Source organism: Cibotium barometz, chromosome 18, assembly GCF_041138505.1.
Source record: "Cibotium barometz isolate CiBa-2024 chromosome 18, ASM4113850v1, whole genome shotgun sequence".
Classification (NCBI taxonomy): Eukaryota; Viridiplantae; Streptophyta; class Polypodiopsida; order Cyatheales; family Cibotiaceae; genus Cibotium; species Cibotium barometz.
Window position 1 is genome coordinate 11,117,782 of NC_141063.1, and position 13,690 is coordinate 11,131,471.

Below are 13,690 nucleotides of genomic sequence, written 5' to 3' on the forward strand. Positions count from 1 at the left end.
CTTCTCTCTCAAAAAATATATCCATGTCATCCTGCTGAAGTCATCTATAAATGTCACATAGTATAGGCTTCCTTTGATAGATGGGTTTTGTGCTGGGCCCCATACATCACTGTGCACTATCTCAAGTGGTCTATTACTCATGTTTCCTTCTCTAGGAAACCTCAACCTTGCCTGCTTTCCAAACTGACAGGCTTCACAAACATGCATATGTCCATCATATTTCAATCGAGGCAATCCACTGACAATGCCTCTTGTTTGCATGTTCTTTAATCTCTGTATATTGACATGTCCAATCCTTTTGTGCCACATGTCAATGTCCTGCACAATCCCATTGCTCTTTGAAAACATGGCTGAGCTCAATTCTGGTATGCCTGCATCCAATTTGAACAACCTTCCTTCCTTCTTGCCCTTGGCAAGCAATCTACAGCCATGCTTAAAATCTTCCACAAAACAGCCTTTCTCATTGAATCTGACTTGTAGTCCCTGCTCAACCATTTGTCCTACTGATGCCAAACTCTTTGTGATGGATGGTACATATAACACTTCTGACATATTCTTCACATTTCCATCATGCATCCTCAAAGGCACACTGCCAACATGTGTTATAAGATGCTGAGTATCATCTCCTGTGACCACATAACCATTTGTATCCAATGGTTGCATCTTCTCAAACCACTCACCATGACATGTCATGTGGTTTGAGGCACCTGAATCCATATACCATGACTCATCTCCAGCATTCTGAGAATCCATTGTCCCCATAACATGCTTCATTGCAAAAAGATGATTCGAACTCCCATCATTGTTACTGGTAGATGCATAATTTCCATGTTGTGGTCTTCCATTCCTCACATCATTCTGCTTTTTGTAACAATCTTTTGCCAAATGTCCAAGTTTGCCACAATAGTAACATTCAATCCCATTCAAATTTTGTTGAGGACCTTGCCATCGTCCTCTACCACGAGCACCTGTTCTAAATCTCCCCCTATGGGATTGAAATCCACGACCTCCACGTGATCTAAATGATGACTGTGAATTCTGAAAATTCTGATTTGATTGTGGTTGAGTAGACCTGTCATTCCAACCACGTCCTCCACGGCCTCGAGGGGTAAATCTCCCCCTGCCTCGAGAGCCTCTAGATGAGTAAAAAGCCTGATTTCTTGCATGCTCATCATTGCTTGACGAGGATGCACCACCTGTAACACTCATACCACCAAGGCCAAGCTTCAATTCTTCCACAATGAGCAATGACACAAGCTCATTAAAGTCTGGCATTCCTCCCAACCTTACTGAGATGGAAGTGTCAAAAGATTTGTACTCTTTGCCTAAACCACGTAATGTGAGAGCAACCAAATCATCATCATCCATTGGGGCATGGATTGATGACAAGGAATCTGCATAACCCTTGATTTCCTGAACATACTCATGTATACTCCTATTCCTTCGTGTTACACTGTGAATCTGTTGCTTTAGTTGTATCTTCCTTGCACCAGTGTCTGTCTCATACATTCGGCACAATATACCCCATGCTTCTTTCGGTGTATCTGCATCTTGGATGTGAATAAGCAAGGCATCTGTGACACATATTGAAAAATAATGCAACACCTTTGAAGACCGCTCTACCCATTGCTTGTGAGCCAGTAACTGAGCATTATTTGGTTGAGGAGGTAGGTATGGCGGGGTCTTCCTCCGAGACGAGACTCCATAAACCTTTTCCTTTCAAAAAACTCTTCATTCGAAACTTCCACACTTGAAAGTTAGTGCGGTCAAGCTTCTCTCCAACAATCTGTATCGGACCATCTCCCATTGTTGCAAAAAAATAGAGTAGATGTACCCTTTTGATTACAATGTATGAAGTACCTGTAATGCTCCAAATCTCTCCAAATCACATCAAATGCTTGCAAATTGTGTGCATTAACATCCCACAATGATTCACCAACAATGTGTTAAGATTCTAGAAATGGGATTGGTCATGGTGAAGGACATAGATTAAGCATAAGATTAAGGTGGATTAAACCACACTAAAAACTCCATGACTAGAGAGAGAGGGAGATTGCACACTCAACACTATTCCCTTGTATTCACTTGCATATCACAATGAACCATACAATGATATAGGCCTTCTAGCCTTATCCCACTTTACACATCATCATCTATGTGGCAACTCCTTTTCCACTCTTTTGGTCAACTCTCACACACCATGCAATATTACATGTGGCATTCCTATCTCACCACAATATCTTGCACCTCTAGGGTGCTTTCCCACATACACACATACACACAATATCTTGCACCTCTAGGGTGCTTTCTGTAAGATCCCTGTTCCCACCGCGCAACGGATTCGGGGTACTAGCAGCGGAAGTAGCACTTCTTGCGCGAGGCAGGGTCCCACACTCGGGGCCTCGTCCACGGATATCCGGACAAAAGACTAATCCGTCGGTTTTTCCAAAACCAGACCCGGAAAAACTTCCCTTATCCGGAAAGCACGGGCGATTCCACCCGGATAATTTTTACTCTAACGTAGTCAAAACCCTTACTGATCAAACAGATCCGACTGCATCTATAAAGATACTTGGTCAGATCAAGGAAGAAACTTGCACTTGGATCATTGGGATCAACGCTTTTTTCCCCACCAAGGAGGCACAGCCGTTGATTCCTATCCATAGAACAATTACTATCCGGGATTTACTTTATCTATCGTAATAACAAAAATTGAGTCTCGATTTACGGATCCATCAGTCCAGCCTAACCCCATCCGATCCCATGGGTTAGCCAACCGCCCAACCACTGTAGTGATGGGATCCAATTTGGAATTTGGTTAGGTTTTGTCCCGGGTACCAAGGAAAAGAGTTCCAAGGCCCCCTAGCCGGAATTTCATGCAAACATAAAACTAGTCACACTACTTACACACCCAATATGAAAATTGTCTTTTTCTTAGCATCAGCTAACTTTAAAACAATCCTTTAATGAAACCATAGTACCACTGATCACAATCTCCCAATTTATCCAGTTGATTTATAATTTCCCATCATTCCTTCATCAGAGTATCTATGGCATCATTGGCAACTAGAACGCTCACCACCTGTCCACACAGGGGCCGTTTCAATAGTTCCTAGCCCATAATACTCAACAATATAATCACTTATCAAGATGGACTCTCGTTGAAGATCAGCAAGATCAACCAACAGATCCATAAAAAAAAGAGCCATGGACTCATCCGTTGAGGACCAGCAAGGTCAGTCAACCAGATCCATGCCCGGTTCCAGAAAACAACTCTTACTCCTTGTTCCAATATCTTCCTCGACGCACGCGTGGGTATCCTGGGCGACCCAGAGCCCGAGCACCGTATGGTCAGCACCCTCTAGGATCCTTCGCAGGTGACCTAGCGCTTCACTCATAGGCCGCTTCCTTGGTCCCTCATCCACCGTACCGGAAGCTCACCATTTTAATCGAACCGAGGCTGGTCAAGACCTCGGCCGACCTTGCTACGCGAGACGTCCTCCATTGACTCTCCGTCAGCAGTTGCAACTTTATCAGTTAGGTCTCCACGACCTTAATCACAAGACGGTCAAAATGCTTTCCCAGCATTCTTGACATAAAACAGCCATTTACAAACAGCATTTACAAACAGTTTACAAATACAATTTCTATATTAACTCTCATTTTTCCACATTATCCCTCATGCAATCCACATTACTTATTCCACATTTCATTTATATGTGTACTCATCCAATCACATCATTTTCCATCTCTTCACTTCAGATTCCTTCACATCACATATCATATATTCACATCCATACATCCACATCCACATCCACATCCACATTCACATCCATACATCCACATCTACATGCTTACCTCCATTTTCACATCCTCATTTATACATCCACATCCCATATCCACATTCATACATACACATCCATATCCACATCCATACATCCACATCCACATCCATACATCCACATGCATACATCCACTATCACGTCCTCATTCATACATCCACATCCACATACATACATACATCCACATCTACATCCACATTCACATACATCCACATCCACATTCCCATTCACATCTATACATCCACATCTACATCCACATACATACATACATCTATATCCACATTCCCATTCACATCTATACATCCACATCTATATCCACATTCACATACATCCACATCTATATCCACATTCACATACATCCACATCCACATTCCCATTCACATCTATACATACACATCTACATCCACATACATACATACATCCACATCCACGTTCCACATTCACATCTATACAACCACATCTACATCCACATTCACATACATCCACATCTACATTCACATTCACATCTATATCCACATCTATATTCCCATTCACATCTATACATCCACATCTACATCCACATACATACATACATCCATATCCACATTCCACATTCACTTCTATACAACCACGTCCACATCCACATTCACATCTATGCATATACATCTTCATGCATACATCCATTTTCACATGCATACATCCACACTCCCATCTCCACATCCACACATCCACATACATACATCCATTTCCACATTCCCATTCATATAACCACATATGCCTTCATATCTAATCTTTTATATCACATCCATTCTCACCCTATCACAACCCATATACATCTTATCTCATCTCATACACTTCTTATCTCATCCCATACACATCTTATCACATCTTAACTCATCTTATATGCATCTTATCATATCTTATCACTTCCCATATCTTTTATGCATACTTCTATGCATGAAATTCAATTATGCTAAAAGTTACACTTTTATAATAAAATAATCATCTCTTATGCATACTTCTATGCATGAAAATTAAAAATGATAAAAGTAACACTTTTGATATAAAAATTTATCATTATGCATACTCTTATGCATGAAAATAGAAATGATAAAAGTAACACTTTTGATATAAAAATTTATCATTATGTATATTCCTATGCATGAAAATAAAAATGATAAAAGTAACACTTTTGATATAAAAATTTATCATTATGCATATTCCTATGCATGAAAATAAAAATGATGAAAGTAACACTTTTGATATAAAAATTTATCATTATGCATACTTCTATGCATGAAAATTAAAAATGATAAAAGTAACACTTTTGATATAAAAATTTATCATTATGCATACTCTTATGCATGAAAATAGAAATGATAAAAGTAACACTTTTGATATAAAAATTTATCATTATGTATATTCTTATGCATGAAAATAAAAATGATAAAAGTAACACTTTTGATATAAAAATTTATCATTATGCATATTCCTATGCATGAAAATAAAAATGATGAAAGTAACACTTTTGATATAAAAATTTATCATTATGCATACTCTTATGCATGAAAATAAAAATGATAAAAGTAACACTTTTGATATGAAAATTTATCATTATGCATATTCCTATGCATGAAAATAGAAATGATAAAAGTAACACTTTTGATATAAAAATTTATCATTATGCATACTCTTATGCATGAAAATAGAAATGATAAAAGTAACACTTTTCATATAAAAATTTATCATTATGTATATTCCTATGCATGAAAATAAAAATGATAAAAGTAACACTTTTGATATAAAAATTTATCATTATGCATATTCCTATGCATGAAAATAAAAATGATGAAAGTAACACTTTTGATATAAAAATTTATCATTATGCATACTTCTATGCATGAAAATTAAAAATGATAAAAGTAACACTTTTGATATAAAAATTTATCATTATGCATACTCTTATGCATGAAAATAGAAATGATAAAAGTAACACTTTTGATATAAAAATTTATCATTATGTATATTCCTATGCATGAAAATAAAAATGATAAAAGTAACACTTTTGATATAAAAATTTATCATTATGCATATTCCTATGCATGAAAATAAAAATGATGAAAGTAACACTTTTGATATAAAAATTTATCATTATGCATACTCTTATGCATGAAAATAAAAATGATAAAAGTAACACTTTTGATATAAAAATTTATCATTATGCATATTCCTATGCATGAAAATAGAAATGATAAAAGTAACACTTTTGATATAAAAATTTATCATTATGCATACTCTTATGCATGAAAATAAAAATGATAAAAGTAACACTTTTGATATAAAAATTTATCATTATGCATATTCCTATGCATGAAAATAAAAATGATAAAAGTAACACTTTTGATATAAAAATTTATCCATTATGCATGATATTAAAATTCAATTTCTCCATGATTGTAATGAAATTCTTTCAATTAATCTAGGATGATAATTCCTAGAATATGGTAGGAAGTCCTCTTTTTATGCTTTGAATGAGATTATTTTATGCATAATTTTTATAAAAATTTTGCCATAGCTCTGCTGCTATGACTGATAAATCTCAATTTTTCTAAGGGATAATGCTTATCATTAAGGAAATAATTAAAATAATCTCTAATTAGATTATTAATCCATAATGGATTGAATCATTAATATACATAAACTAAAAGCATAGAAAAAAGCCATTAATTTGGCCTCAAGCATAGCTTAATCTTGGGTTAAGGAAAAGCTTTATGAAAAGCTTGATTTGGATTGAGAATGGGTCATGAGTATGACCATTTCTTGAGTGAGAGAGAGAATTTACATAAAAATCATTAGAATTTAAACATAAATGAAAATTAACTTCAATAGCATTATGTAACTCTTCACTACTATTCAAACTTCAATAGCATTTTTTTAAAAAAAAACCATACCAATTAAACTTCTCAAGCTTGAGAGGGGTTGAGAAGAGAGAAACATTGAGAAATTATAGAAAGATCAATATTCACTAATTACCTTACAACTTGCTTGATTCTTTGTTCACGGTAGAGGCCCCCAACCAATCAATTGGTTAAGTATGTTGATGGAGCCACTAATGGGGATTGAAGAAAGAGGGAAGCTCCAAAAACTAGTGAATTATTAAATGAATTCACAGTTCTTGGCTTAGGTGGAGTAGAGTAACGATGCATAAACACTATATATTTTTCAACAAGGGGGAGGCTTCTATTTATAGGAAAATTTGAGCTCCTAACCAAACAAACTGATTCTAGAATTTTCTAAATCAGTTTGGTCAATATTTGACCATTTTTAGGTCAGTTAAGCTAACTTTTTGGAACTAGACTTAAATGAGGAGAGAGGAGAGATGAAATATCTCAATTTTTATGAGTTTAAAACTCATTCAAGCATGTGAAATATGCACCTCCTTTAAAGAAATCCCCTTCCTTACATATGTCATATTTTTAATATTGCTCATAGTTTTTTACTAATAAACCTTGTACATTTTCAACTCTTCATCTTATGTGAAATATGCACCTCCTTTAAAGAACTCCCCTTCCTTACATATGTCATACTTTTAATATTGCTCATAATTTTTTACTAATAAACCTTGTACATTTTCAACTCTTCATCTTATGTGAAATATGCACCTCCTTTAAAGAACTCCCCTTCCTTACATATGTCATACTTTTAATATTGCTCATAATTTTTTAGTAATAAACCTTGTACATTTTCAACTCTTCATCTTATGTGATCATTTACTCATTTTTGGGTATCTTCTTTTACAAATAGGATTTATCTCCTCCCTACACATGGATTGATGCTATTGGCCATAGGAACCTTAATTAGACCATAATCCAAAAATTTCTGAAAATCTAGACCCTTAGGCTAAGGTCCTTTATACCCATTTCTAATTAATTCCAATTGCACATTGAAAAGTTCTTTTTGAATTTCTGTTTCAGGGGAACTTATTTTAATAAGATGAGATAATTTTCTATCCAAAAATATTTAAAATCTGAATATTCTCTCTCTAAAATATTTTCTCTCTCTAGGTTAAAACAGTTAGAAACAAGTCTTTTATATTTCTAAAGAGGGATTGATTATAGGAGAAGATGTTGGACATTTTGAGAGGCTGGGGAGGAATCTTACATTCTCTCCCACTTGAAAAATGCGAGATGCCCTCATCTCGCAAACTGGGGGTAATTTCGCAAGATGCACAAGTATGAGACTGAGAGAAATTTTTTTAATTAAGATTAACCACCAATTTAAAAAAAGTCTCGAGTGCAAGATTCAAGATAAGAACAAGATTTAAACTTTATTCATTCTCGGAACTTATACAGTAAAGATAGAAGAACTCTTTACACTTCCATAAGTCCGTCCATCATATGGTCACAAAAGCAGTCCTCACAAGCTGCACAAGTATATGGTAACTCATCTATGGGAATGATTCTGCTGGTTATTGCCGCACCTATCTCAGTGGTATGAGGCGATCTAACAAAAGGACCCCTGAGAGGCAAGCCAAAAACGGGATAAAGACATATCTTCTCATGAGGAAGAAAACACGGCAGTAAGAAGACCCGCTCAGAAAACCCAAGATGCCTTGATCTCATGACGCAGTAGTATCGGGGACCCAATCCCAAAGCTTCAATAGCCATGGCCATGCGGACATTATTACGAAAATGTTGCTGACCCCAGGGTGTTACCCTAGTTATGTCTTGATAGGTCCGCCATTTGGTTTGCGCTACAGAAGTTCCCAAGTGAGGGAAAAGTGAGCGCTCATACTGCTCTATAAAATCCTTCTTCACAGACTCACTTGCGTCTTGAAGGTGAGGAATCATTATGGATAAAACTAGTTCTTGTTGCCAAGCCATGAAGAAGATTAAGAAGAAAGGAGATCGATGGAAGTAAGATTACTATGAGCGACAAGTAAAAGTTACGACTTATATAAAGGAAGGAGCTAGCGTAACTTAGAAGCCAACGGTAACTTGCCACTAAAGTTTTACCGTCTTTCCCTGATTTGGATTTGGCACATATTTCTATAGAAAGCATTAAGAACCTTGAGATGAGAAGATAAAAGAGGTTCGTAGGCTAAGTTACCTACCTTCTTTGGTCCACAATATCTGGGAATAACTTCTTATACTTCCTAAGAGATAAAGAACTTCTTTTGGGCCGTACTCGAATGAAGACCAAAACCTTGATATCCAAAACATCGATTCTCACTTCTGAACTCATTGTTCTGAATCCTTAAAACAGGTGGGACTCTTGAGAAGTATTCAAGGAAAAGGTTCTTCCTTTTTTTTAAACAAAATCTTTCTTTTATTTTAGAGAGAGAATAATTATAAGATCAGAAAGGGAGATTCTTACTCCTGTATACCTCGAAGGCTGGGGGAGAATCTTACATTCTACCCCACTTGAAAAGAGCGAGATGTCCTCATCTCGCAAGGTAGAGGACAACTCTTTTTCTTAAGATCCAATTTTATTCTGGGTTCCTTATATTCTGGTCAACCCAACAGAATACTGGGATAATTATCCCTTAAATAGAACTCATCATTAAATAACAATTCATTTAAATCATATCATTCATAACTTTAACACGATAATGGTCCATTAGACCGAAAAAAATTCCTTCTGAACATTCCTCTACGGGAATTTCAGTTAAGCTAGATCTCAATTTGTCATCCCTTAACTTGATCTACCGGTCAAGTGTTAACAGTAGCAATCTGACAGCATAATCCACTAATCTCGTAGTGATTTGCTGAAGTCATTATCATCATTCCAGTTATGAATATCATCACTGGGAGTCGTCCCATTAATCCTCATTGTGGTTTTGTTCAGATTTTTATATTTCAACTAATTTCAGAAATCATCATTTTTCAATCAGAATTTTCAATCAGAATCCAATTCAATTCATCAATTCTCAAACAGAATTAAAAATCATATCAACCACATTCGAATTCATCATCTGGATAGCATTAACGCTTATAATTTCAAGTCTTAGATTTACTCGTATATACTGTCAGTAAAGAGCTGCAGTATACTCTCGGTATATACGGGTAGTCACGGCCCTTGGAATTATAAGGTAAATACCATCATGTCTAGGCCTCAAGCAAGTCACGAATTCTATATAATTGCAGTACTTCCATCTGAAGACCCAATTACCAAATTACGAATTTCAGTTTGAATATCAAATTGTATGAATTATATCACACAATTACAACCTTTTTGATTCTTGAAATTTTTTTGATATATTTGGCTTCTCGGTTGATCCTCATTTAACCAAAATGCTCTGATACCAACTGTGAGATCCCTGTTCCCACCGCGCAACGGATTCGGGGTACTAGCAGCGGAAGTAGCACTTCTTGCGCGAGGCAGGGTCCCACACTCGGGGCCTCGTCCACGGATATCCGGACAAAAGACTAATCCGTCGGTTTTTCCAAAACCAGACCCGGAAAAACTTCCCTTATCCGGAAAGCACGGGCGATTCCACCCGGATAATTTTTACTCTAACGTAGTCAAAACCCTTACTGATCAAACAGATCCGACTGCATCTATAAAGATACTTGGTAAGATCAAGGAAGAAACTTGCACTTGGATCATTGGGATCAACGCTTTTTTCCCCACCAAGGAGGCACAGCCGTTGATTCCTATCCATAGAACAATTACTATCCGGGATTTACTTTATCTATCGTAATAACAAAAATTGAGTCTCGATTTACGGATCCATCAGTCCAGCCTAACCCCATCCGATCCCATGGGTTAGCCAACCGCCCAACCACTGTAGTGATGGGATCCAATTTAGAATTTGGTTAGGTTTTGTCCCGGGTACCAAGGAAAAGAGTTCCAAGGCCCCCTAGCCGGAATTTCATGCAAACATAAAACTAGTCACACCACTTACACACCCAATATGAAAATTGTCTTTTTCTTAGCATCAGCTAACTTTAAAACAATCCTTTAATGAAACCATAGTACCACTGATCACAATCTCCCAATTTATCCAGTTGATTCATAATTTCCCATCATTCCTTCATCAGAGTATCTATGGCATCATTGGCAACTAGAACGCTCACCACCTGTCCACACAGGGGCCGTTTCAATAGTTCCTAGCCCATAATACTCAACAATATAATCACTTATCAAGATGGACTCTCGTTGAAGATCAGCAAGATCAACCAACAGATCCATAAAAAAAAGAGCCATGGACTCATCCGTTGAGGACCAGCAAGGTCAGCCAACCAGATCCATGCCCGGTTCCAGAAAACAACTCTTACTCCTTGTTCCAATATCTTCCTCGACGCACGCGTGGGTATCCTGGGCGACCCAGAGCCCGAGCACCGTATGGTCAGCACCCTCTAGGATCCTTCGCAGGTGACCTAGCGCTTCACTCATAGGCCGCTTCCTTGGTCCCTCATCCACCGTACCGGAAGCTCACCATTTTAATCGAACCGAGGCTGGTCAAGACCTCGGCCGACCTTGCTACGCGAGACGTCCTCCATTGACTCTCCGTCAGCAGTTGCAACTTTATCAGTTAGGTCTCCACGACCTTAATCACAAGACGGTCAAAATGCTTTCCCAGCATTCTTGACATAAAACAGCCATTTACAAACAGCATTTACAAACAGTTTACAAATACAATTTCTATATTAACTCTCATTTTTCCACATTATCCCTCATGCAATCCACATTACTTATTCCACATTTCATTTATATGTGTACTCATCCAATCACATCATTTTCCATCTCTTCACTTCAGATTCCTTCACATCACATATCATATATTCACATCCATACATCCACATCCACATCCACATCCACATTCACATCCATACATCCACATCTACATGCTTACCTCCATTTTCACATCCTCATTTATACATCCACATCCCATATCCACATTCATACATACACATCCATATCCATATCCACATCCATACATCCACATCCACATCCATACATCCACATGCATACATCCACTATCACGTCCTCATTCATACATCCACATCTCCATACATACATACATCCACATCTACATCCACATTCACATACATCCACATCCACATTCCCATTCACATCTATACATCCACATCTACATCCACATACATACATACATCTATATCCACATTCCCATTCACATCTATACATCCACATCTACATCCACATACATACATCCACATCTATATCCACATTCACATACATCCACATCTATATCCACATTCACATACATCCACATCCACATTCCCATTCACATCTATACATACACATCTACATCCACATACATACATACATCCACATCCACGTTCCACATTCACATCTATACAACCACATCTACATCCACATTCACATACATCCACATCTACATTCACATTCACATCTATATCCACATCTATATTCCCATTCACATCTATACATCCACATCTACATCCACATACATACATACATCCATATCCACATTCCACATTCACTTCTATACAACCACGTCCACATCCACATTCACATCTATGCATATACATCTTCATGCATACATCCATTTTCACATGCATACATCCACACTCCCATCTCCACATCCACACATCCACATACATACATCCATTTCCACATTCCCATTCATATAACCACATATGCCTTCATATCTAATCTTTTATATCACATCCATTCTCACCTTATCACAACCCATATACATCTTATCTCATCTCATACACTTCTTATCTCATCCCATACACATCTTATCACATCTTAACTCATCTTATATGCATCTTATCATATCTTATCACTTCCCATATCTTTTATGCATACTTCTATGCATGAAATTCAATTATGCTAAAAGTTACACTTTTATAATAAAATAATCATCTCTTATGCATACTTCTATGCATGAAAATTAAAAATGATAAAAGTAACACTTTTGATATAAAAATTTATCATTATGCATACTCTTATGCATGAAAATAGAAATGATAAAAGTAACACTTTTGATATAAAAATTTATCATTATGTATATTCCTATGCATGAAAATAAAAATGATAAAAGTAACACTTTTGATATAAAAATTTATCATTATGCATATTCCTATGCATGAAAATAAAAATGATGAAAGTAACACTTTTGATATAAAAATTTATCATTATGCATACTTCTATGCATGAAAATTAAAAATGATAAAAGTAACACTTTTGATATAAAAATTTATCATTATGCATACTCTTATGCATGAAAATAGAAATGATAAAAGTAACACTTTTGATATAAAAATTTATCATTATGTATATTCCTATGCATGAAAATAAAAATGATAAAAGTAACACTTTTGATATAAAAATTTATCATTATGCATATTCCTATGCATGAAAATAAAAATGATGAAAGTAACACTTTTGATATAAAAATTTATCATTATGCATACTCTTATGCATGAAAATAAAAATGATAAAAGTAACACTTTTGATATAAAAATTTATCATTATGCATATTCCTATGCATGAAAATAGAAATGATAAAAGTAACACTTTTGATATAAAAATTTATCATTATGCATACTCTTATGCATGAAAATAGAAATGATAAAAGTAACACTTTTGATATAAAAAATTATCATTATGTATATTCCTATGCATGAAAATAAAAATGATAAAAGTAACACTTTTGATATAAAAATTTATCATTATGCATATTCCTATGCATGAAAATAAAAATGATGAAAGTAACACTTTTGATATAAAAATTTATCATTATGCATACCTCTATGCATGAAAATTAAAAATGATAAAAGTAACACTTTTGATATAAAAATTTATCATTATGCATACTCTTATGCATGAAAATAGAAATGATAAAAGTAACACTTTTGATATAAAAATTTATC